Source organism: Bos mutus, chromosome 8 (assembly GCF_027580195.1).
Source record: "Bos mutus isolate GX-2022 chromosome 8, NWIPB_WYAK_1.1, whole genome shotgun sequence".
In the NCBI taxonomy this organism is placed as follows: Eukaryota; Metazoa; Chordata; class Mammalia; order Artiodactyla; family Bovidae; genus Bos; species Bos mutus.
This window is the reverse complement of record NC_091624.1, coordinates 34,043,862-34,070,484: the sequence shown is the minus strand read 5'-3', so window position 1 is coordinate 34,070,484 and position 26,623 is coordinate 34,043,862. Positions and strand designations below refer to the sequence as shown.

Below are 26,623 nucleotides of genomic sequence, written 5' to 3'. Positions count from 1 at the left end.
CCATCTATTTCCCATGAAGTGATGGGACCAGATGCCATGATCTTCGTTTTCTGAATGTTGAGCTTTAAGCCAACTTTTTCACTCACCACTTTCACTTTCATCAAGAGGCTTTTGAGTTCCTCTTCACTTTCTGCCATAAGGGTGGTGTCATCTGCATATCTGAGGTTATTGATATTTCTCCCAGCAATCTTGATTCCAGCTTGTGCTTCTTCTAGTCCAGCGTTTCTCATGATGTACTCTGCATATAAGTTAAATAAGCAGGGTGACAATATACAGCCTTGACGTACTCCTTTTCCTCTTTGGAACCAGTCTGTGGTTCCATGTCCAGTTTTAACTGTTGCTTCCTGACCTGCATACAGATTTCTCTAGAGGCTGCAACCGGTGCACCAAGCGCGGGCGGCTGCGACGGGCGCACTAAGCGCGGCCGAGAGGAGCTACCCCACGTCCGAGGTCAGGGGCAGCGGCCAAGAGTGCCAGGGTGCGACAGCGCAGGAATGGCCGAGAAGAGCTACCCAAGTCCGAGGTCAGGGGCGGCGGCGGAGAGGAGCTACCCCACGCCCGAGGCCAGGGGCAGCGGCCTGGAGGACCAACCCCACGTCCAAAGAGCGGTGGCTACACGGGCGCAGGAGAGCCTAGAGGAGCTACTCCACGTTGAAGGTCAGAAAGAGTGGTGGTGAGGAGATACCCCTCGTCCAAGGTAAGGAGCAGCGGCTGTGCTTTGCTGAAGCAGCCATGAAGAGATACCCCACGCCCAAGGTAAGAGAAACCCAAGTTAGACAGTAGGTGTTGCAAAAGGGCATGAGAGGGCAGACACACTGAAACCATACTCACAGAAAACTAGTCAATCTAATCACACTAGGACCACAGCCTTGTCTAACTCAATGAAACTAAGCCATGCCTGTGGGGCAACCCAAGATGGGCGGGTCATGGTGGAGAGATCTGATAGAATGTGGTCCACTGGAGAAGGGAATGGCAAACCACTTCAGTATTCTTGCCTTGAGAACCCCATGAACAGTATGAAAAGGCAAAATGGTAGGATACTGAAAGAGGAACTCCCCAGTCAGTAGGTGCCCAATATGCTACTAGAGATCAGTGGAGAAATAACTCCAGAAAGAATGGAGGGATGGAGCCAAAGCAAAAACAATACCCAGCTGTGGATGTGACTGGTGATAGAAGCAAGGTCTGATGCTATGAAGAGTAATATTGCATAGGAACCTGGAATGTCAGGTCCATGGATAAAGGCAAATTGGAAGTGGTCAAACAAGAGATGGCAAGAGTGAATGTCGACATTCTAGGAATCAGCGAACTGAAATGGACTGGAATGGGTGAATTTAACTCAGATGACCATTATATCTACTACTGTGGGCAGGAATCCCTCAGAAGAAATGGAGTGGCCATCACGGTCAACAAAAGAGTCCAAAATGCAGTACTTGGATGCAATCTCAAAAACGACAGAATGATCTCTGTTCGTTTCCAAGGCAAACCATTCAATATCACAGTAATCCAAGTCTATGCCCCAACCAGTAACTCTGAAGAAGCTGAACGGTTCTATGAAGACCTACAAGACCTTTCAGAACTAACACCCAAAAAAGATGTCCTTTTCATTATAGGGGACTATAATGCAAAAGTAGGAAGTCAAGAAACACCTGGAGTAACAGGCAAATTTGGCCTTGGAATAAGGAATGAAGCAGGGCAAAGACTAAAAGAGTTTTGCCAAGAAAATGCACTGGTCATAGCAAACACCTTCTTCCAACAACACAAGATAAGACTCTACACATGGACATCACCAGATGGTCAACACCAAAATCAGATTGATTATATTCTTTGCAGCCAAAGATGGAGAAGCTCTATACAGTCAACAAAAACAAGACCAGGAGCTGACTGTGGCTCAGATCATGAACTCCTTATTGCCAAATTCAGACTTAAATTGAAGAAAGTAGGGAAAACCACTAGACCATTCAGGTATGACCTAAATCAAATCCCTTATGATTATACAGTGGAAGTCAGAAATAGATTTAAGGGCAGATCTGATAGATAGAGTGCCTGATGAACTATGGAATGAGGTTTGTGACATTGTACAGGAGACAGGGATCAAGACCATCCCCATGGAAAAGAAATGCAAAAAAGCAAAATGGCTGTCTGGGGAGGCCTTACAAATAGCTGTGAAAAGAAGAGACGCCGAAAAGCAAAGGAGAAAAGGAAAGATATAACCATCTGAATGCAGAGTTCCAAAGAATAGCAAGAAGAGATAAGAAAGCCTTCTTCAGCGATCAATGCAAAGAAATAGAGGAAAACAACAGAATGGGAAAGACTAGGGATCTCTTCAAGAAAATCAGAGATACCAAAGGAAGATTTCATGCAAAGATGAGCTCAATAAAGGACAGAAATGGTATGGACCTAACAGAAGCAGAAGATATTAATAAGAGATGGCAAGAATACACAGAAGAACTGTACAAAAAAGATCTTCACGACCCAGATAATCACGATGGTGTGATCACTCACCTAGAGCCAGACATCCTGGAATGTGAAGTCAAGTGGGCCTTAGAAAGCATCACTATGAACAAAGCTAGTGGAGGTGATGGAATTCCAGTTGAGCTATTCCAAATCCTGAAAGATGATGCTGTGAAAGTGCTGCACTCAATATGCCAGCAAATTTAGAAAACTCAGCAGTGGCCACAGGACTGGAAAAGGTCAGTTTTCATTCTAATCCCAAAGAAAGGCAATGCCAAAGAATGCTCAAACTACCGCACAATTGCACTCATCTCACACGCTAGTAAAGTAATCCTCAAAATTCTCCAAGCCAGGCTTCAGCAATAAGTGAACTGTAAACTTCCTGATGTTCAAGCTGGTTTTAGAAAAGGCAGAGGAACCAGAGATCAAATTGCCAACATCTGCTGGATCATGGAAAAAGCAAGAGAGTTCCAGAAAAACATCTATTTCTGCTTTATTGACTATGCCAAGGCCTTTGACTGTGTGGATCACAGTAAACTGTGGAGAGTCAAAAGGTTGGCTTAAAGCTCAACATTCAGAAAAAGAAGATCATGGCATCTGGTCCCATCACTTCATGGGAAATAGATGGGGAAACAGTGGAAACAGTGTCAGACTTTATTTTGGGGGGCTCCAAAATCACTGCAGATGGTGATTGCAGCCATGAAATCAAAAGACGCTTACTCCTTGAAAGGAAAGTTATGACCAACCTAGATAGCATATTCAAAAGCAGAGACGTTACTTTGCCAACAAAGGTCCATCTAGTCAAGGCTATGGTTTTTCCAGTAGTCATGTATGGATGTGAAAGTTGGACTGTGAAGAAAGCTGAGCGCCGAAGAATTGATGCTTTTGAACTGTGGTGTTGGAGAAGACTCTTGAGAGTCCCTTGGACTGCAAGGAGATCCAACCAGGCCATTCTAAAGGCGATCAGTTCTGGGTGTTCTTTGGAAAGACTGATGCTAAAGCTGAAACTCCAGTACTTTGGCTACCTCATGCGAAGAGTTGACTCATTGGAAAAGACTCTGATGCTGGGAGGGATTGGGGGCAGGAGGAGAAGGGGACGACAGAGGATGAGATGGCTAGATGGCATCACCAACTCGATGGACGTGAGTTTGAGTGAACTCCGGGTGTTGGTGATGGACAGGGAGGCCTGGCGTGCTGTGATTCATGGGGTCACAAAGAGTCGGACACAACTGAGCAGCTGAACTGAACTGAACTAACTGAACAGTAATCTAAAGAAGGCAGGAGAATAATTTCAGACAGATCAGACTTCAGAGCAAGGAAAGTTTTAAGGGATAAAGAAGGGCTTTAAGTATGATAAAGGGGTCAATTCTCTAAGAAGACATCACAATTCTTAAGGAGTATGTACCTAACAATAGGACATCAAAATATAAGAGGGAAAAACTGACAGAACTACAAGGTGAAACACTTGGGTCCACTCTCACAGTTGGAAATTTCAATATCCTGCTCAGAAAAAGACAGATCTAGCAGGCAGGAAATTTGTAAGGACACAGTCAATGCAGCACCTCCATCAGTGAATTGGGTATGATTGACATCCATAGACTACTTCTTCCAACAGCAGCAGAATACACATTCTTTTCAAATTCGAAGGGAGCATTCACCAAGGCAGCCCACACTCTGAGCCAAATGAGGCTTATCCCTAAGGATGTAGATGTGGAAAGAAGTAGTTGTCATTATTGTTATCATATAGTTGTCATATGGTCGTCATTATTATTTTTAGGAAACAGTGTGAGAGAAAAACATTTAAACCCATAGTTCTGAGTAGAACTACATTCTTGAACATTGGAAGCAGATCAAGATCAAACACAAGTACAGTCTGTTTTGTACAAATACTTCACACACGGTCATTAAATAAGGGAATGATATCTATATAATGAGCTACTCTTGTCGGTTCATAGGTGAATTTTCCTAGGAAAAGGACACAGAACAGAAAGAACCTCCAGCATCAAAGGAAAGATCCTGAACGGTGCCTGCTGCACAAGCAGAGAGCCCTTTCAGCTCAGTTTTAAGAAACCTTAAGATATGTACCTGCAGCGAGGGCTTCCCTTCCATCACCCCCAGCCTCACAGCATCCCCTGCCAGTGGCAGGTGGGCTCAGGGGCTCACTTCCAAATGCGTTCTCTCAGTGCCCACAGACCAGGCATCTGCACCCTGCTGGTTTTGTGCATTTTAGTATCCATGAGGCCTTTTCCAGCTAAGGTAGCAATTCTTGTTTTCATAAGGCTTGAGGTTACAGAGTTGTACACAGGTTTTGAACTGCCTACTCCCAATCCTGATTTCTCCATAAATTCTCTTATGTTTAATACACAAAGTGCTTTTTTTTTTTTTTTACAAATGCATATATTGTTCTGTAACAGAAGGATCTACAGCTGATTTCCAGCAAAAGGATTTTCATTGCATGAATAGCCCTATTTGCAAGAAAAGGCTGATGTATAATATCATATATGAAACGAGTCGCCAGTCCAGGTTAGATGCACGATACTGGATGCTTGGGGCTGGTGCACTGGGACGACCCAGAGGGATGGTATGGGGAGGGAGGAGGGAGGAGGGTTCAGGATGGGGAACACGTGTATGCCTGTGGCGGATTCATTTCGATATATGGCAGAACAAATACAATATTGGAAAGTTTAAAAATAAAATAAACTTTAAAAATAAATAAATAAAAATAACACAGTGGAAAAAAAAAAGAAGAAAAGGCTGAATGCCAAACATTTATTTCTAAACAGAACAGTTATCTGTAAATACTGTATATCAGGTTCCCACTAGGCTCAGAGCTCAGTGCTATTGCCATAGAGAATCAGGGCCTCTCGAGTCATCAGCTCTGCCCTCTGTGACCTTACAAAGTGCCAATGGGGGCTTGCAGGTACTTGTGCTGGGCAAGTGTAAGATGCAAGGCATTTTACATTCTGTGATAACTCAATCACACAAGTAATTAGTGCTCTGGACATGCAAAGGAAGAGAGATGGCTCTCTGGGCTAAGTGACTAGGGACATCTTTAGAATAAAAATGTTCTTTACCTGGATTATTCATTCACCCAGCCAAAATATTTATTGAGCACCTATTGTGCCCTAAGCTCTGTGCTAGGTGCTGGAAATCCTAGGAAGATCAAGTCAAATATCGGCCCCTGTGCTCGTGGAGCTTATAAGGAAGACAAACCTTAAATAAAGAAATATAAGAATTATTTAATTTCTATTTTACTAAGGGTCAAAATAAAGAAAAAAACCTTGAAGTCAGAGGAAATTTTTATTAGAGGGGTGAGAAGAGAGGAGGTCATTCTTGGGGATTCTGTTAGATGGTTTTCCATGTACTTAACTGTCATAACCTCAGGCCTCTCAGTTTCATGGCAGCCAGGGAGCCCTCGGTTCCTTCCCAGATGGCCGCCGTGGCACTGCAACATTTCGCACCAGTTCATCCTGAATGCTAGTCATAAACTCTTTGATGAAGGATCCTCCTCACCAAGGAGCGTTGAAAATGCAGTCTTCCTTCTTCTCTTGCTCTCATACTTAGGAATCACTAGTCATCCAGATACCCTATCAATACATTTGCTCTTGCTACTCAGAGCTGCCTCCTCACGTCAGGAGGCAAAATGCTGCCTTGAACCTGGGCTCACACACTCAACCCTTGAAAACTCTGGGTAAGTATCACACCCCTAGCTTTGTGTGGGAGAGTTGCTTAGGAAAGAGCCCTGGACATCTGAGTTAAAGGAATCCCAATATTTATTGGGGCAGAGGATGGGGGGGAGAGTGGGAGGGTATGGGATAGCTTGTTGATGTGCTAATTTGGTCTTGCCCTTCAGTGTCTTTTCCCTCACACTCAGCTCCACCTGCAATTCCATGCAGGTAGCTGGGCTTTTGTGCTTCCTGAATCTAGAGAAAGTTATTTTGCTAGGCAAAACAAACAAATGACAAAGCTTCTGGAAGCCAACGTCTCTTTCATTCTCTTATGAAAGTCTGAGTTTTTGAAGAGATTGGGGTTCGCAGTTCAGAGGGGATGGTAGCAGGTATTCCAAAAGAAATTGGGAGAGAACTTAAAGCTTCTGCAGGGAACAAGTGCAGCAGAGAAGAACTGAGATGGCCCTACGTTGGCTGGAGGGCTGCTGGGTTTCCATTCACAGCTGGCTCCCTCACTTCCTTTGAGAAGCAATGAAGTGGGGGGTAAATTCAAGCCTTAAGCAAGATTTTTCCTTTCCCCCAGCATAGCTCAGAATTCCAGAGCTCCTGGAAGCATCAGACCCACTATGTAGTCTTGGACTCTGATCCTCAGCTCCCTTTCTCAATAAGAACTCATACATGACCCTGGAAATAGATGGGGAAAGTATGCTAAGAATCTCACCTGACATTAAACTTGCACCAGCCCTGTGGAATGAGGCAGCGGGGGGTGGGGTGGGGGGGGGGAGGGTTGAAATCAGATGTGATTTGATTTCAAATAAGTAAAGTTTTATGACAAGCATTTCAGACATATCTGTCTTCACAGCCTAAGAGTCCTATCCACTATACTTAATCTCTTTTTCCACTCTTTACTTTGTACAACTAAATAATTAATTGCCTTGATAGCCTGTCACTATGTTGTTCTTTAATTGTTAAACATGTGTTAATAATTCAGAAATCTGCTGGTGACCTCCCAACACTTCTGTGATTCTCACAGGCCTCAAAGCTCTTTGAAAGTCCGTCGTTCTTGAATCCAGAGTCAGTTAAAAGCTTTCTGATTTGGTCCACTCTCCAGAAGGCATCTTGTTTGCCAGTAAGGTCCTAGGGTTAAATGGAAGACAGAGTTCAAGGATTTTGAAGCTCCAATTCAATTATAGTCAATGAGTGTAAGAGATTCAGATATGTCACTGTTGAGTACATTCACCGGCCCTGGGGAGTGCCTTTTTTTTTTTTTTTTTTTTTTAAGCTAGAGAACTCTGTCACTGGAGAAACTTCACTCCTGGGATTTAGGGTTGCCAGACCCTATTAGTCAATTTAATCCCTATTTCAAGCAGCAATAGGTGAGAATGAATGGATAAAGTGGTTACATACAGCTTCCAGGAGATTAGCGCTCCATTTCGTTCACTGGTCATTTCTCCACACCATGTTCTGTTCTTGGGGCAGCCAGATGTAGTGCTAGTTGAGCTCCAAAGAGGAGCTGCCCTTCCTCTTTGAAATCTCATCAGATTTCCAGGCACTGGGTGGTCAGGGGGAAAGTTTATTACTTCAGTACAGATTTAGTAGAGATAGAAGTCCATCAGGCTATCAGGTCTCTGTCATATGCATAGATTATATGGTTTTAAAGATATAAAAGACCTAAAACATTGAAATAAAACACCTTACAAATAAGCTAGGGACAAGAATCTTGTCCAAGACCAATTAGAGTGGGTATGGAGAAAACTGGGACGTGGACCCAAGTCTCAGTCTGGTGTTGTATTTGTGTCACTGTCTCTTCAACTAGTCAAAAATAATTCTACTTTATTTCTAACCCTTCCCTGAATCTCAGAGATTTGCTTTTTTTTGCTTGCATCTAATTTTCTCTGTGGCGTTTTGGGAGCCCTCCAGGAACTGAGCATCAGCAGGAAGATTATTTTAAGCTGAAAAATCTTGGTATTCGGTAAGCTTTGAATATCATTAATTTCCATATGTTCTGAGGGTTATTAAATGTTTTTCATGTGTTTTTATCCCCCATATCATTTCCTTCTTGTGTTCTCTCCTGACGGGGACAATGTCGCCAACCCCAGTACAATGTTCTGTTGCTTGAGTGCACTACTGTTCTTAAATGATATTTAACATTTGACATCTGGGATCTATGTCTGCTGCATAAGTGGCTCTGAGCCAGACTCGATTCACTGCTTTCATCAAACTATTTGTCAGCCTTTGAAGTTGGGAAATGCAGTATTATTCATTTGTGATGTCATTGCACTAGGCAGAACTTTAAAAGTTAAATCCTCTAAATATTCATGATGAACATTTTTGTCAAATACTAAGGATCACCAAAATTAGTTGTGGCACTGACTGCTGAAATGGGATTTCAATCAATCCAAAGCTTGGTTCTCATCTCCTATGCGATTCGAAACCAGCACTCGGTAACAGCAGATATCAAAAGTGACCCCTCGGGTTGCAGAGTACCATGCTCTTAGCAGGATGCAAAAGATGTTAGGCAGGCCTGGAGTTTTCCCTGAAAATAATCAGAGAAGTTTAGGAACAGACCTAAGCACTAAAGGTCCACCAATTCTTATTCCAAGGACCTTGAGGGTGAGCCAGGAGAGGCAGTTTCAAGAATCTCTAATTGAAATTGCTACCTCCAAGAAATATCCCCACTCCTATTTTCATTGCAGGGTTATTCACAATAGCCAGGATATGGAAACAATTTTAGTGACCTTCAATAGAGGAATAAAGAAATTGTGGTGTGTATGTTCAAAAGAGTATCATTCAGCCATAAAAAGAAGGAAATCTTGCCACTGTGACTACATGAATGGACTTGAGGGCATTATGCTCAGTGAAATAAAGTCCAACAGAGAAAGACAAATACTGTATGATGTCATTTATATATGAAATATAAAGATGCCAAACTCATAGGAACAGATAGTAGAGTGGTGGTTGCCAAGGACTAGGGGGAGCTGGGAGGGAAATGGGAAGATAACAGTCAAAGGGTACAAACTTCCAGTTATAAGACAAATAGGTTCAGCAAGGTGACTCTAGTTAACAATACTTCTTATATACTTGAAAGTTTCTAACAGAGTAGATCTTACATGTTATCACAACCAAAAATTATGTGGGGTGATGGAGGTATTGTGGGCTTTGCGTGTGTGCTCAGTTGTGTGTCTGACTCTTTTGTGACCCCTTGGGCTGTAGCCTGCCAGGTTCCTCTGTCCATGGAATTTTTCAGGCAAGAATACTGGAGTGAGTTGCCATGCCCTGGCTCTAGGGGTTCTTCCCAAGCCAGGAATCAAACCCACATCTCTTGCAACTCTTGCGTTGGCAGGGGATCCTTTATAACTATTCCACCAGGGAAGTCCTGATGGAGGTGCCAACTAACTTTATTGTCATAATCATTGCCCAACATATAAGTGTATCAAATCATCAAGTTCTATACCTTAAACTCACACAATGCTGTCAATTTTATATCAATAAAGAGAAAAAAATTAAAAGGAAAAAATATAGGAGAATTCCTTTGGGAAACATAAAAGAATTCTTAATGAAGGCTTTACTGTGTAACCAGGTAACTGTGTAACCATGACAAGATACCCTTGCAAGGAAAGCATGTCATAAGCTCTTTAGGAGCCTGGAATGTGAACTTCTTGGCATAAGACAAAGTGGACCATCCATCATTCTTCCTACCAAAAAGCTCATGTCTGCGGGGAGCCGGTGAGGCATTCCACTCGTGACAAAGGTCATGAGGAAGGAGGCTCGGCATACGCAAAGGCGGGATCGAGCCTCAGGAGTCCCCCCGGATATTCTCGAGCATTTTCCCCCAAAAAACCAGAGTCTGCCTACTTTATTGCTTTGTGCTCTCACCTCTGACTTTACTGGGGGCTGTCCCCTACCACCATCTCGCTCTCTCTGTCAAAGAGTTAACTTACAGCTCCAATTAATAAAGTTCCTGGGCAATTAGGAGTGTTTAAATCCAAACCCCTCTGATGGCTCTCTAACTCGCCTGACAAGTTTACCCGGACTCCTGCAGCTATGCATACGATTGTTTACAGTCTCCCAGCCTCCAGAGGCATGGGAAGCTTAAGATATTCAAATAGCTTAGAGCCTCTCAGAGAGTTAAAACTGTCAGAATAAACTAGTAAAGGATTTCATTGATGAGTCAATGCTTGTTGCCAAGTTTTCACATCCCTGAATTGTATCCTTGAATATGTATCAATTAATAGTGGGTATGTAGAAAAAAATAAGTAGTGGCCTTGGTGTTAGTAACTTTAGACCCTTAAGGTAATAAATTCTTTCTTTGTTGTAAACCCATTACACATCCGCCCTATAGGAATGCAATTTTATCTTTGGAAGATGGTGCCAAACCTTGAAATAATTACTCTTAGAGAAAGTAAGTCTTTGTTGATAAGTCCTTGTCAAGAGTCATAAAATGTTAGTAGGCCTTCTGGCCAGAAGATGATGTAAATCACCTAAACCATTTGTATACGATACATTTGCAGGAAAGAAACCTTGGTTTTTGATAAGAATCAAAGACTGCTGACTTTGCATCCCCTATTATCCTCTATGTGTAACTTAGGGTATAAAAGCCCCTGTTGAAAATAAAGCTACGGGCCTTGTTCACCAGCGCTTGGTCTCCCCATGTCATTCTTCCCTCTAACCTCCAGCTGAGTCTCCATCTGGAGCGCGGAACCCACCACGCTTACTAATTATGCCTGGGCTTCTAAGACCCACTCGAGAAGGTGTCTAGGGTGAGACACCTTCCGCTATTCGAGAGGGCGCGCCTGCCCTACGTAAGTGGTGCAAACTTCTTGTCTTGAAGTTTTATTGGTCTCCCGCGTAAACCAAGCTACTCAGCTTCTTTTCTCCACTGAATTTTCCTACTGAGCTATCCTCATTCTATTGTTCTCTATATCTCTAATTAGCATATAAATAGTCGCCTAGGCCGTCTCTCCTTCGAATACCCTGGATCAGCTGGGGCTGGTCCCCAGCACATGTCCATGTTTCTGGCATGAGTAAGATACAGCTCAGATGAAGTATTAATAAACCTGAAAAACTAAAAAAGACCTCCCTTCTCCTATGGGAACCAATCAACTTTCTTCACTCTATGAGGGACAGACATATTAAAAAAATTTCTACAACTTGAAAGATATCACCATTAAAAATGTTTGTTAGTCTCTGCCTGTACTCAAGGATCCATGTAGTAAGTTTCAATTAAGAGTTAGTGATCTAGGGAGCAAACTCACCTCCTGGTGAATGAGTATGTATCCTTTTTAACATCAGATGATTAAAGTTTAGTCCTCACTTCATTTTACATTTTTGATTGCCTAAGAACTCATTACTACAGTGAGTATTATAATAATAGTAGCTATTTTAGCCTGGGTTTATCATTTCGTATATAAGTTTTCATTCCTTATTATATGAGTCTAATTACTTTTCTTTCTTTTATTGTCACTCATCTCAAAGATGCTTTAGAAATAGGCAGGGTCTAAATAATAACTACATTAAAAAATTAATAAGGGCAATCTAAAAGACACATTAATCCCAACTTAATTCCAGACTCTGTTGTTTGCACAGGTCACAGTCAACTTCCACACACCTTGAAAGTTAAAGTGTTACTTGCTCACTCATGTCTGACTCTTGTAACACCATGGACTGTATCCCGCCAGGCTCCTCTGTCCATAGGATTCTCCAGGCAAGAATACTGGAGTGGGTAGCCCTTCCCTTCTCCAGGGGAATCTTCCTGACCCAGGGATCAAACCTGCATTGCAGGCAGATTCTTTACCTTGTAAGCCACCAGGGAAACCTCAGCCTCTGAGATAAGTCAGCCTGACAGGGCTAGCCGGGTGGTTGTTGTGGGAATCCTGTCCAGCCAGTGAGAGCAGTGAGCAAGAACAAAGGCAGAGAGACACAGATTTCCGCCCCAGCCCCAAGCCAAGGTGGCTGTGGAAGCAGAAAGGGAACAGCTAGGGTTGGACATGAGCCACCTCATCTGCATGGAAGATTTTTAGATTCACTGATCTCAAAAACATTTAGAGCTGAAATTGAAGGAGTCAGGGTGTATCACGCTGTCCACACATGGAATGTTGTCCAGCGGAGTAATGCTCACAGATGCAAACGGGAAAGACAAGATGTTTGCCTCCACCTCGACTATATTCCTATCACACACATGATGGTTTCTGCTTGGAACAATATGAAATTTTTAGAGCTCTGATTCCTTCCTTCCTTCCTACCTTCCCTCTTTCCTTCATTTCTTTTTTCCCTTCCTTCCTCACCTGCTCCTCCCCTGTTGTTCCTGGGACAAAGCCAAGTGTCTGTGGGGATCCTGCTGTGGGTGGTCTCTATGAGAGGCTGGCAGCTGTGCAGGATTCCAGGCAGGCTGGCTGGTTTCTTACCCCAACATCAGGCACAGTCTGTGCTCAGCAAGGGTGCGTGGAACTGAGTTGAGTCCTTTCCAAGAGACCATGGAGATTATAGAATCCAAAGAGCAACAAAATCTACAAAATATTCAGTGTACCCATTCGTTTGAAAACAGAAACCACGTCGAAGGGCAGGGGGAGTCAAGAATAATTCCCTGTCTAGGCCATTCAGATGTGAGTGCTCCATAAATGGTCACTCAATAAAGATGAATTTTGATGAGAAAGGTGAAAATCAAACAAAGCATTAAATAAATACAGTCCACAAAAATTTCTTTTTCAAGCATATATCAAATGCAGTGATTCATTTGGATTCAGATGTGTATGTATTTCAGGTTGACTGATAAAAGGTGACTTAGGGAGACACAGAAAGTAATTGCATCCCTGACACTAAGCGTAAAATGCAATGACGGTCTTTATTAATCTGGGTAAGGCATTTATGTCTCTTGAAAGACAGTCATGGAATGGTTCTATCATTCTTTAAACAAGTTAGCTCTGGTCTCTCCCCCACCCCCAACTCTCTGTGCTCTGTACAGTCAGTGACACAGATGGTATTACTTTTTAGGAAGAGGACTGCCTCCAATATTAGTCTTCCAAGCTAAAATGTGATTTAAAACCTCTCAACCAGCACTTTATTCGTGGCAAGATGCATCGCCTATCCCTTGAGAAGTCATGAGTACAGTCTCCCTTTAAGGGCACTTAAAGTGGACTGAAATTGAATAATCTTTGCAATTTGCTATGGCTATTTCCCTCTGGTAGAGAATAAACCTAGAGCTGCAGAGAGCTCAGAGAATCACAGCAAGCCAAAGATTTGGGGTTTGGAGAAAAGCCCGCCATCGTTTCCCACTCCCTATAACCACCCACCGTCAGGCCACAAATGAAAGCAAAGTATCTGTGCCCACAGATAATTTGAATGATTTCTCTGAATGTGACTCATTTAGATGAAACATATGGAAACTCACTTTGGCAAAAATGAACCAGGGAAGGTGGGGGTGGGGCGGGAGGAAAAAAAATAATCCATTTGACTAGATTACATCAAAAGCAAGGTTTTTTGGGGATGCCTCTTCAACATTACTTATATCCTCAATGGATTATTCCACATTTATAAAACAGCTTATGTTCCATATAGACCTTAGAAATTGTTATGCTTCTTCTCATTTGGATTCCAAGGAGACACAAGGAAATCTCTAGATGTAAAATGTGATTATGTTCTGGAATTTGCAATACTGAATTTTTTCACTGGGCTGACTGAAAGAAAGTGAAAGTGTTCTTTGCTCAATCATGTTCGACTCTTTGTGAACCCATGGACTGTAGCCTGCCAGGTTCCTCTGTCCATGGGATTCTCCAGGCAAGAGTACTGGAGTGGGTAGTCATTCCCTTCTCCAGGGCATCTTTCGAACCCAGGGATCAAACCCGGGTTTCCTGCATTGCAGGCACATTACCACCTGAGCCACTACCATAATCAGATTATGCGGATCCACCCAATCTCCATTTCCTTGGTGTGCTGTAGGTTTACTCCATGTTACACAACTTGTGCTCCTTAAGGACTTTATCCCTTGACTTACTGGTATTACTGGAAAAGTTGTATCAACATGTAAACTACTGATAAGAACTACCGGCCCAAATGTTGTGATATATATGAAGTCACTCTTATCTCAACATGACACCAACAAAATGCACATAAGAGAGAAGTTATACTCAGTGTCATGCAGGATGCTGCATCAACAAAATTATATGTCTGTTCCATCCTTATTTTGAGGAGCATACAATATCCGGTGGCCACAGATAAAGTTACAGATATAAGTTAGAATCATTCCACCAAAGAGCTTGAGTGCATGTTAAGGAAGGGGCTCTTCATCTTTAGAGGCAGGGTTTGCGGCCAATGCTGTGACTCCCCCTCTCATGTCCCTTAGATCCTACCATCTCTTTGTGCTTTGGATGACCTCCACCACCAATTATCTGCATCTCTGGACCTGAGAGCTTTTTCCAGAGCCATAGAAGATTGCCCTACAGACATGTGCAGGCCAGGAGTTCTGGAAAATTAGCACATCTCCAAAGCAACCCTCACCAATGACCAATGAGAGTTGGAGGATAAATACCTCAGCTTCCTCACCTCTAAATGGAATCATTCTGAGGCATGTGCTTTCTTCTATTTCCCAATTTCCCCAAGATTAAGCTCCAATTGCTCACCTTGGTAACTAGTGACCAATTCATCCTTGATTGACTGCCCTCCCATCCCCGTATCACTTTCCTCATCCTTGTCAATGTTCCATGCAACTCCTAAAGAAGCTCTTTGCATTTGAATCTTTGCCTCAGGTCAGCGTCAGAGGTAACCCAACTTAGGACAAGGTGAGTCCACCCTCTAGGTTTGTCAGGAAATGCATGTGAGGAGCCACATCTGGACAGAAAAAAAAAAAAAAAAAAAAAGTACTCATCTCTTCTATGACCAAACTTGAGAGGATTCGTGGTTGTGCTGGTGTGACAGACACTGCTGGTTACATACTCCTCAGCAATTATTCCTCCGTCCATAGTCAATACAAATCAATTTGGTTTGGCCACAACAAGCTCAGAGTAGCTAAACCCCTCCCTCAACCTCTGAGGATGAGCCAAGCTCTGTGCAAGTCAATGGGACTGTTCTATTACCATTTGCTGATAATCTTCAGGGAAGGGCAGTTGACTGAATACCAGTCCGTGAGACATAAGCAGGACTTTGCCGAGGAGATTTTTGTCCTGTAAATAAACAGAGAGCTGGAAAGAGGAGAGCTTCATTTTTGGTCTTCACCTTCCTTCCTATTTGGGGCACCTTTGAGGGATGCTTGGAGTTACTGTAGTCATCTTATCCCTGTGAGAGAAAAGTTGTTGTATTGCTAAACCAACCCCAAAACTTCCTACCTCCAGACTTCATTTATATAAGATAAAAGTTAGCCAAGATTTCTGTTGCTGACACCCCATGTATCCTGATTCATGCAAATGCAGTTCTAGAAACCAAATCAACAAGGAAAGGTGGCTTGCAAGGAAAAGGGCTCAAAGTGCCAGTGGAAATAGGAAATCCCATATCATACTTTTCCTATGTGTCATTTTCATAGTTCACTTTAAATGTTTAAAATGAAGAAGACTGATGTTACTATTCCATTTCTCTCTTGGGAGACTTCTCCCAGAACTGTCTCTATGTGGTAACAAAATTTTTAACCCAGCTTGGGTCCTCAGGCCTGCTTCCACCTCTGCCTGAATTCTTTCCCCTGCAGGTTCCTCCCTCACTTCCTTCAGGCCTCTGCTCGACTGTCACCTCCTCAGTGACAATCCCCTATGAGATGACATTAGCTTTTATCTCATCATCTCTTCTCAAGGAGAAAATATATGGGGTAAAATGAGATTCATCCCATGAAGCAGGAAGGTTATTACTGTCATTATAATTGGTGCATTAAAGCTTATAATGTGGCCCAGAGTGACCAGGTTATTAAAAACTAATGCTACAGATTCATGCACCATCAAAGAGACTGGCTGGGTCGATGCAAGATACACACACAGAATTATTGGGCCCTTATTTTAAAGTCCTTTTAGCCACCTACTTCCAATAATAGTAGTTAATATTAAGGAATCATCCTTTCGGTTGATCAAATTTCTTGCAGAGTTTTTCTGCTTTCCTTTTATTTTGAGGATACGGGGCACATATCTTAACTCCCATATTTTAAAATTGTCACCAAATCACATGTTTCCCCTTAGGAGGGGAAAGGAGAAGAATAGCTCTGGGCCAAAATATCTCCTCTTTCCTTGAAATCTCTATTTGGATGACACAAAGCACCCAAGCTTCATACCACATATGCAAGTCTTAAAAGTTATTCACACATCCCTCTCCTTGACCTTTCTCTACCTGTACAGGATAGAAAGCTACAATACTGCATTTCCAAGCCTCCATTTAGCTAAGGGAGGTCATAAAACTTAGATCAGGCCAATGTGATGTCAGAAGAGTTCCTGGAGAAGAGAATCCTTCCCAAGTGAAAGGGAAAATCTTTGCTAGGACACAGCCCTCCACCTCTTGGCCCTGCTGCCAAGTTTCTACTTGTAAAGCAGGTACAAAGGCAGGGTCACAGCAGCCATCCTGAACCATGAGGAGATAAGCAAAGGGGTAAAGGGCTACACGTCACAGTAGGTAGACAGGAAAGAACCCACTATCCCTGAACTGTTGCGCTACTTTTTAAGTCCTAGAGAATATTACTGTAGATTCTGTTCTGCAAACCACACACACTCCTGACCATTCCAGTAGAAACTTTCTGTTCTTTGCAGCTTTCACTAACATAAGACAGGGACTGAACTCATGAAACGCCATCTCACTTGGCCCCCTTTCCATTATCTTTTTCACAGTAAATAGTATTTACATCCTCCTGAACACATAGGCCAGAAACCTAGGAGCTATTCTTGACAATATTCCCCCTTTTATGTCCATATTCAAGTCATCATGGCCTAAATGTCCAACCACAATCATCATCTTAATTCCCAGTTCCAAATACCACTGTCCTTCATCAGAGTGACTGTGACAGCCTCCTTGATTGTCTCCCTCTCAATATGAGATCCTCACATTGAAGGAAACGAACCAACAGGGAAGGTGTCTTGAGCTAGAGAGTCTCAGTTTGAAAAGGTCAAGTCTGTCCTCAAAGGAAGTTATTCTTTCTTAATGGTTCTCTCAGTCATTGGGTCACAAGGATTTATCTCTTCCCACCTTCACATCTAAATAATGTGACTCAACCAAAGGAAGCAAGGAGTGGAGAGAGACTATATTTTGTGAGAGTGAGAGAATAAATATGTGTTCCTGAGGTAGGGACGTCTTTTCAGCCTAGAATCTGGAAAAGGATCTTTGTCTAGTTACCCTATAAGGATGATTAGGATGGAATGGAGAAAAACAGGGTGAGTAACATGTAACATTTTTCCCCACCTTCACCCAAAGATGCTGAACTCAATTTTACTCTATCCCTTTCAAGAGCCCAACTTGGGGGTCAGAAACCACAGGTTTAAGCTTCCAATCTGCACTCTATGAACTTGGTGACATAGGTGGTCATTTTAGCCTCTCTGAATCACATATTTTACTTGGGAACTAGAACAAGGTACTCAACTGGTAAAGATTGAACCCATGCAGAAATGTGCCAAGAATCAATGAGGTTATGTATATGAACCCCATTTATGCATTGCAAAGCTCATATACACATTAGTTCATTTATTTGGACTTCTCATTCCCCAAACTCTACACTCTTTTCTTTTACGCCTAATGAAAGAAGATAATTCTCCCAAGGGCCACACCCTGAGTACCAGCCAGCTTTCCTGAAACTCCAGACTTTCTCTGTTGGCTTCCCCCTCTTTCACATGGCATTTCCTCAAGCCCCTCATGAAACTATCTTCCCTGGACCCAATTCAATTGTGTCCTGGGAAACAATTTACCCCCAGAAGTAAATTACAAGTTCTACTCACAGGCACTAACTGCTTATCATACAACTTTCAGGATCTTTCACGCAAAACTAAGTGTGACAGGGAGAGACATACTGACCTTCTTTGAGCAGGAGGTCAGGGCATCTTGTGTTTATATCTGTGTTTGAGGTCACCAATCCCGGTAGAGGATGTGGCACCTGCAGTTGTGACATGCACCCTATGTGAGACAGCCCCCAGTATTCCTGGAACCAGCCCCAAATCCTCCCCATCAACAATGCAGTAACTCATGGTGGTGGTTTAGAAGTTAAGTCATGTCTGACTCTTGCTACTCCATGGACTGTAGCCTGCCAGGCTCCTCTGTCCATGGGATTCTCCAGGCAAGAATACTGGAGTGGGTTGAACTTAAATAAAAGCTAACCTCATCACCTCTTTTCACAGGTGAGGAAATCTGAGACCCAAATGAGGCAATGCTGAGAGGTAAACCCAGTCTCATGTTTCTGACAGGTCCTCTCCCAGACCTGCTGGTTCACCCAGTATGGTTGTTAAAAGTCATTCACAGAGAAGCACTCTTTTGCTTTCAACCTTCAGCCTCTGAAGATCCCCTCTGGAGCTATATTTAACATGCCATCTCCTTTCTGTCTGCTTATTCTACCATAACAAATTATCATAAACCGAGTGGCTTAAACAGTAGAAATTTATTTGCTCACAGTTATGGAAGCTAGATTTCTCTGTGCCAACAGGGTTGATATCCAGTGAGAGTTCTCTACCTTGGTTGCAGTTGGTTGCCTTCTCCTATGGCCTTGCCTCTGTGTGTGCATGTGGGGAGAGAGAAATAGAGAGTGGAGGGGGAGAGATCTTCCCAATTTTTATAATACAAACAGTTCTATCAGGTAAGAACTCAACCTCACTTAACATTAGTTACCTGTTAAAAGCCATATCTCCAAATACAGTCACATTATATTAAGCATATGAATTAGTGCAGATGTGCATGCTAAGTCACTTCAGTCATGTTTGACTCTGTATGACCCTATGGATTGTAGCCCCCCAGGATCATCTATCCATGGGGATTCTGCAGGCAAGAATACTAGAGTACGTTGCCATGCCCTCCTCCAGGGGATCTTCCCAACTCAGGGACTGAACCCTCGTCTTTTGTCTCCTGCATTGGTAGGTGGGTTCTTCACCACTAGCACCACCTGGGAAGCCCCATGAACTACTGGTGGGAACACAATTCAGTCTCTAGCACTTTCACAACCCACTACTCAAGAGTCTGATTTCATAACCCTTGAGCTCCAACTAGGCATTTGAAGAACAAATGGCACCCCACTCCAGTACTCTTGCCTGGAAAATCCCATGGATGGAGGAGCCTGGTGGGCTGCAGTCCATGGGGTTGCGAAGAGTCGGACACGACTGAGCGTCTTCACTTTCACTTTCACTTTTCACTTTCATGCATTGGAGAAGGAAATGGCAACCCACTCCAATGTTCTTTCCTGGAGAATCCCAGGGACGGGGGAGCCTGGTGGGCTGCCATCAGTGGGGTCGCACAGAGTCGGACATGACTGAAGCGACTTAGCAGCAGCAGCAGCAGCAGCAAACTGTATTAAGAATATCACTTATTGTTTTTAAATATAGCCAGAGCATGACAATGGTTACAATATTTATTCTTCTAGACCACACAAAGTATTCATTTCACTCAACATGAGCTAAGTCGCTTCAGTCATGTCCAACTCTTTGCAACCCTAAGGGCAGAGGAGCCTACCAGGCTCCTCTGTCCATGGAATTCTCCAGGCAAGAATACTGGAGTGAGTTGCCATGCCCTCCTCCAGGGAATTCTCCTGATCCAGGGGTCAAACCGGGTCTCCTGCATTGCAGGTGGATTCTTTACCACTAGCACCAGCTGGGAAGCCTTCACTCCGTATGCTGCTGCTGCTGCTAAGTCGCTTCAGTCGTGTCCAACTCTGTGTGACCCCATAGACTGTAGCCCACCAGGTTCCCCCATCCCTGGGATTCTCCAGGCAAGAACACTGGAGTGGGTTGCCATTGCCTTCTCCGCTCACTCAGTATATCCGCCCCTAATTTACTGTGTCTGAGTAGTGAGTCCTGAACGTCTGTTTTGCCTAAATAAGGAAAACAGACAATTCAGTGTATCACTCCCTAACTTTAATAACATCTGGAGACAATATGACAAGGTTGATGTACTATAACACTTGTTAAAGTGAAACTCAACCCACATTGCTTTCACAAACCACCAGGCAGCCAATTAAACATCCTACAGCCCATGAGCTCAGTGTCTGCTAACAGAAGGGCCAAGCAACCTCATTACTGGCAAGATTAATTTCATCACTTTTTTGTACTAAGTGCCTATGAGTCACTCCCAAAATTTAAAACACAAATACAAAATATTAATGAAAGTATTTCCCAAATGTGTGGAATTCCTCATGGCTCTCTCTGCCCACTCATTTCACCTCTCCTGGGTCACCTACCTACAAAACTCTACTGGCAACCTGCATTTTAGAAGACATGAGTTTAGGAACCTCAAAAACAAAAATAACAAGATGTGCCATCTTCTACATATTTGCAAATCTGGGATAGTGCATGCACTTTTGTACTGTAGGAAGAGTCCTCTGATCCAACAGCTGGCACTTGTTCTCGCATTTGAAGCTTTGCAAAAGAAAGAGAAGGAAAAGACAAAATTTAATTCTAACATAGAAAGCAATCTGTTTTACAGCTGGAGGCATTCAGAAATGCACAGCATGGAATGATGTTGTTTGTGCTGAGAGGTGTCTGGGGCGCTGAGATCCTCCCAGCTGGGAGTGCCTTGGTACAGGTGCTGAAGCATGAAGTCCCCAGAGGGCCAGCTACTCCCTCCTCTTCACCATCCCCCAGGAGAGCTTTACTCACAAAACATGCACTCTGACCAATGACTGAAGTATATCAACTATTCTCATAGATCTTAAGGAAAACACATGATCCTAATTTTAGGTGTTTGAGAAGCAAAAAAAAAAAAAAAGAATTTGAGTTTGCCAAGTAACATTATGGTGATGACCCTCTTACTTATATGTGAAACCCAAGGTCTATCCCGACTTTCAGGCAATGAAAAAGTGATGCTCACAGCAGGGCTCTGGGCCCAGGTGTGAGTAACAGTATTTACAGGAATAGACATACTCTATACAAGTCAGTCAGTTCAGTCACTCAGTCATGTCCGACTCTTTGCAATCCCATAGACTGCAGCACGCAAGGCCTCCCTGTCCATCACCAACTCCTGGAGTTTAATCAAACTCATGTCCATTGAGTCAGTGATGCCATCCAACCATCTCATCCTCTGTCATCCCCTTCTCCTCCCACTTTCAATCTTTCCCAGCATCAGGGTCTTTTCAAATGAGTCATTTACAACAGAAATATAACAGTGTTGGTTAGTAATTAATCATCCTAATAGGCTATACACACACTTAAGTTAGAACATAATATTCTGAAGTCGTTTCCTGAAATAAGACCTTTTACCTAAATACATTGCAAATGTAAAATGAAATGATAAAGGACTAGAAGGAAATGTGAACAAGTATTGTATTATCTAAGGAGGGAGGTAGTCTTTCTAAGTGTGATACCAATGACAGAAATCACAACTGTAATAGATTTGACTGCCTAAAAGCTAAAAGCAATCAAACAAATTAAAGGGGGAAAAAAGTAACAGCAACAAAGATTACTAACATAGAAAAGTACATCAACAAAATTCAAAGCCTAAAAAGAATAGAGAAAAAAATTTTGGCAACAAAGAAAACAGATAAAGAATGAGTAAACTTAATGTGGTGGTGGTTTAGTCTCTAAGTCGTATCCAACTCTTGTGACCCCATGGACTGTAGCCTGCTAGGCTTCTCTGTCCATCGGATTCTCAGGGCAAGAATACTGGAGTGGGTTGCCATTTCCTTCTCCAAGGGATCTTCCCAACCCTGGAATTGAACCTGGGTCTCCTGCACTGCAGGAAATTCTTTACTGACTGAGCTACAAGGGAGGCCCCAATCTTAATGTACACAAAGCAATTAAAAATCAAGAGGAACCCCTGTGTGATTCCCTCCTTCATGACTGTATCTCCATCCACTTTCTCTCCTATCAAGTACCAGTCAGTACCCCAAGGACAGTTTAGTTGAAATGAACATGAGTCCTTGAGGCCCCAGAACTGACCAAAACTTGTGATTTTAAAGTGGATGATAATGGAAGAAGGCTGAGCACCAAAGAACTGATGCTTTTGAATTGTGGTATTGGAGAAGACTCTTGACAGTTCCTTGGACTGCAAATAAATCAAACCAGTCAATCCTAAAGAAAACCAATCCTGAATATTCATTGGAAGGACTGATGCTGAAGCTGAAGCTCCAATACTTTGGCCAACTGATGCAAAGAGCCGACTCATTAGAAAAGACCCTAATGCTGGGAAAGATTGAGGACAGGAGGTGAAGGGTTCGACAGAGGATCAGATGGGTGGATAGCTTCACTGACTCAATGGACATTAGTTTCTGCAAACTATGGGAGATGGTGAAGGACAGGGAAGCCTGGCATGCTGCAGTCCATGGGGTCACAAAGAGTCAGACATGGCTGAGCAACTCAACAACAACAGTAATGGAAGGTGACCTACAGTTAGCTCTAAGAATAACTGATACAAAAGATAAATTGCACATTACCAAAACAGTGGCAATGAATTATGCAAACAGTCAAAGTTGGCAACTTTGAAAACATCTATATAGTCAACGGTTTCCCTTGGGAGCTTTGAAATAACACCACTTGTGGCTTAGAGTTAAGGGATGGTTCATGCATATTAGTAGACAGTACTTGGTTGGTGTGAAGGAAGATGAAGAATCAAAAGATGAAGAGGAGAAGGTGAAACTTCTAAGTATGTCTGGAAAGTGATCTGCTCCTGAAAGTGGCGGCAAACTTCCACCAAAAAAAAGGTCAAACTTGCTGTGAAGATGATGATGATAATGAATATAATGAGGAAGCTGAAGAAAAGGCTCCAGTAAAGCAATCCATATGAAATATGTGTGTGTGCTAAGTCACTTCAGTTCAGTTCAGTTCAGTCACTCAGTCGTGTCCAACTCTTTGCAACCCCATGGATCACAGGACACGAGGCTTCCCTGTCCATCACCAAATCCCGGAGTATACCCAAACTCATGTCCATCCAACGATCTCATCCTCTGTCATCCCCTTCGCCTCCTGCCCTCAATCTTCCCCAGCATCAGGATCTTTTCAAATGAGCCAGATCTTCGCATCAGGTGGCCAAAGTATTGGAGTTTCAGCTTCACCATCAGTTCTTCCAATGAACACCCAGGACTGATCTCCTTTAGGATGGACTTGCTGGATCTCCTTGCAGTCCAAGGGACTCTCAAGAGTCTTCTCCAACACCACAGTTCAAAAGCATCAATTCTTCAGTGCTCAGCTTTCTTTGGGGCTTCCATGGTGGCTCAGGCGGTAAAGCATCTGCCTGCAGTGCAGGAGACCCAGGTTCGATCCCTGGGTTGGGAAGATCCCCTGGAAAAGGAAATGGCAACCCACTCCAGTACTCTTGCCTGGAAAATCCCATGGACTGAGGAGCATGGTAGGCTACAGTCCATAGGGTCGCCAAGAGTCAGACACGACTGAGTGACTTCACTTTCAGCTTTCTTTATAGGCCAACTCTCACATCCATACATGGCTACTAGAAAAACCATAGCCTTAACTAGATGGACCTTTGTTGGCAAAGTAATGTCTCTGCTTTTTAATATGCTGTCTAGGTTGGTCATAACTTTACTTCCAAAGAATATATGTATTTTAATTTCATGGCTGCAGTCACCATCTGCAGTGATTTTGGAGCCCCAAAAACTAAAGTCAGCCACTCTTTCCACTGTTTCCCCATCTATTTGCCATGAAGTGATGGGACCAGATGTCATAATCTTAGTTTTCTGAATGTTGAACTTTAAGCCAACTTTCTCACTCTCCTCTTTCACTTTCATCAAGAGGCTTTTTAGCTCCTCTTCAATTTCTGCCATAAGGGTGATGTCATCTGCATATCTGAGGTTACTGATATTTCTCCTGGCAATCTTGATTCAAGCTTGTGCTTCCTCAAGCCCAGCATTTCTCATGATGTACTCTGCTTAGAAGTTAAATAAGCAGGGTGACAATATACAACCTTGACGTACTCCTTTTCCTATTTGGAACCAGTCTGTGGTTCCATGTCCAGTTCTAACTGTTGCTTCCTGACCTGCATACAGGTTTCTCAAGAGGCAGATCAGGTGGTCTGGTATTCCCATCTCTTTCAGAATTTTTCACAGTTTATCATGGTCCACACAGTCAAAGGCTTTGGCATAGTCAATAAAGCAGAAATAGATGTTTTTCTGGAACTCTCTTGCTTTTTCCATGATCCAGCAGATGTTGGCAATTTATTCTCTGGTTCCTCTGCCTTTTCTAAAACCAGCTCGAATATCTGGATGTTCACAGTTCACATATTGCTGAAACCTGGCTTGGAGAATTTTGAGCATTACTTTGCTAGTGTGTGAGATGAGTGCAATTGTGTGGTAGTTTGAGCATTCTTTGGCATTGCCTTTCTTTGGGATTGGAATGAAAACTGACCTTTTCCAGTCCTGTGGCCACTGTGAGTTTTCCAAATTTGCTGGCATATTGAGTGCAGCACTTTCATAGCATCATCTTTTAGGATTTGAAATAGCTCAACTGGAATTCCATCACCTCCACTAGCTTTGTTCGAAGTGATGCTTCCTAAGGCCCACTTGACTTCACTTCCCAGAATGTCTGGCTCTAACTGAGTGATCACACCATTGTGATTATCTGGGTCGTGAAGATCTTTTTTGCACAGTTCTCCTTTGTATTCTTGCCACCTCTTCTTAATATCTTCTGCTTCTGTTAAGTCCATACCATTTCTGTCCTTTATTGACAGTCATTTCAGTTGTGCCCAACTCTTTGCAACCCTATGGACTGCAGTCGGCAAGATTCCTCCACTCATGGGATTCTCCAGGCAAGAATACTGGAGTGGGTTGCCATTCTCTCTTCTAGGTGATCTTCATGACCCAGGGATTGAACCCAGGTCTAAAATGCATAAAAATCAAACCAGAATGACAAGACTCAAAACTATTGACACCAAGATGAAAAGGTCAAGAATCTCAAAAACATAGAAAAACTCCTAAAACACCAAAAGGAGCTGATTTTATAGAACACATTAAGTAGAAGGCAAGCAAGTATAGAGAAAGGTGGTTCTCTTCCCAAAGTGGAACCCAAGTTCATCAATTATGTGAAGAACTGCATCTGGATGACTGACCAGAAGTATGTTCAAGATCTCTGGCAGTGAAAGAAATGTCTTTTAAGAAAATAGCTTAAACAGTTTGTTAAAATTTTCCATCTTATTTTTGTAACAGTTTATAATCTGACTATCTTTTTTTTTTTCAGTTGGGATATTGGCATCTCTATTTGTACTAATCTCTGTTTCGGGAAGGGATTGGTTTGTTTTATTTTATTTTCTAATTGAAATTTCAATTTAATTTAAAGTTTAAAAGAATTGATGAGAAAAAGATAAGTCCCCCAATAGAAAAAATTATAGTCAAAGAACATGCTCAGAAAATTTACAAACACAGAACCCAAATATTGGGGGTTTTTTTAAGTATAATGTCCTTAGTAATCAAAGAAATGAAAAGTGTAAATATACATATATTTTTTCATTTACTAAATTGACAATTTAAAAATAAATAATGGAACCATTTGGGAAAGAATGTGGAGAAACTTATAAACTGGGTCTGGGAATGACAGCTTATCCATTTATTTCCAGGTTTATAATTTTGCAGTAGGAATCAAAAGTCCCAAAATTTACATTTCATTTGACACTAGAATTCCAAACTCAACCTAAGGAAAAAATTGTGGATAATTACAAAAAATGAAGCTATAACACCCATGACCATGTTGTTTACAAGAGGGAAATAATATTGGGTATATCAATATAATATATTGTATTATATTTATACAATATAAGTGTATTCTATAAATACACTCATACAATAGAATATGAGGCAGTGATTTAAAATTATATCAGAAAGACATTTACCACTATTAAATTTTGATAGGTTCCTAAAAATATAAACCTTTATTTATAAACATATAATATATGTATAAATATATAAATGATAATACCCATATAAAAGAGTAAAAGCATATAACTAAAATGCTAGCAGTGATGAAATCACAAATGATATTTATTTTGTTCTTTTTTGCTGTTTTACTTCTTTTTGCTTTTTCATAGTTTCTACATTGTCTTCAAATAGCATATAACTTTTATAACAAAAAATAAAGGTTTTGTTTTTTTTAAAGAAGAATTTTATAAGCAAAAGGGAAAAGCCAGTAATCCAACAAGCTTATGTGTTTCCCACCAAAGTAAATGGCTTTCATTTACGGCTTCCAAAGAGCATGCTGCCTCTCTTTCTCCCCCCTGATCTGCATCCAACTCTGTTATAATTTCCTTCACATCATGAAAAAAATTACCCAAAACCCCAAGCTCACTCATTCAATTAACTCCCTACCTCTTCCTTACTCAGTATTCAATTAACATTGAATCACTTTAAGTCTTGCTATTTTAAAACCTGCTCTAGCTAATCTTTTTTTTTTTTTTAACAATCAGCTCTGGTTTTTACTTCTGAGCCT

The 26,623-nt window shown here is 42.2% G+C and overlaps 1 pseudogene; it reads left to right on the top strand.

The window, feature by feature from the left end:
• The first annotated feature begins 320 nt into the window (after window positions 1-320).
• On the top strand, window positions 321-25,307 carry LOC138988838 (nucleophosmin-like; annotated as a pseudogene).
• The last annotated feature ends 1,316 nt before the right edge of the window (window positions 25,308-26,623 follow it).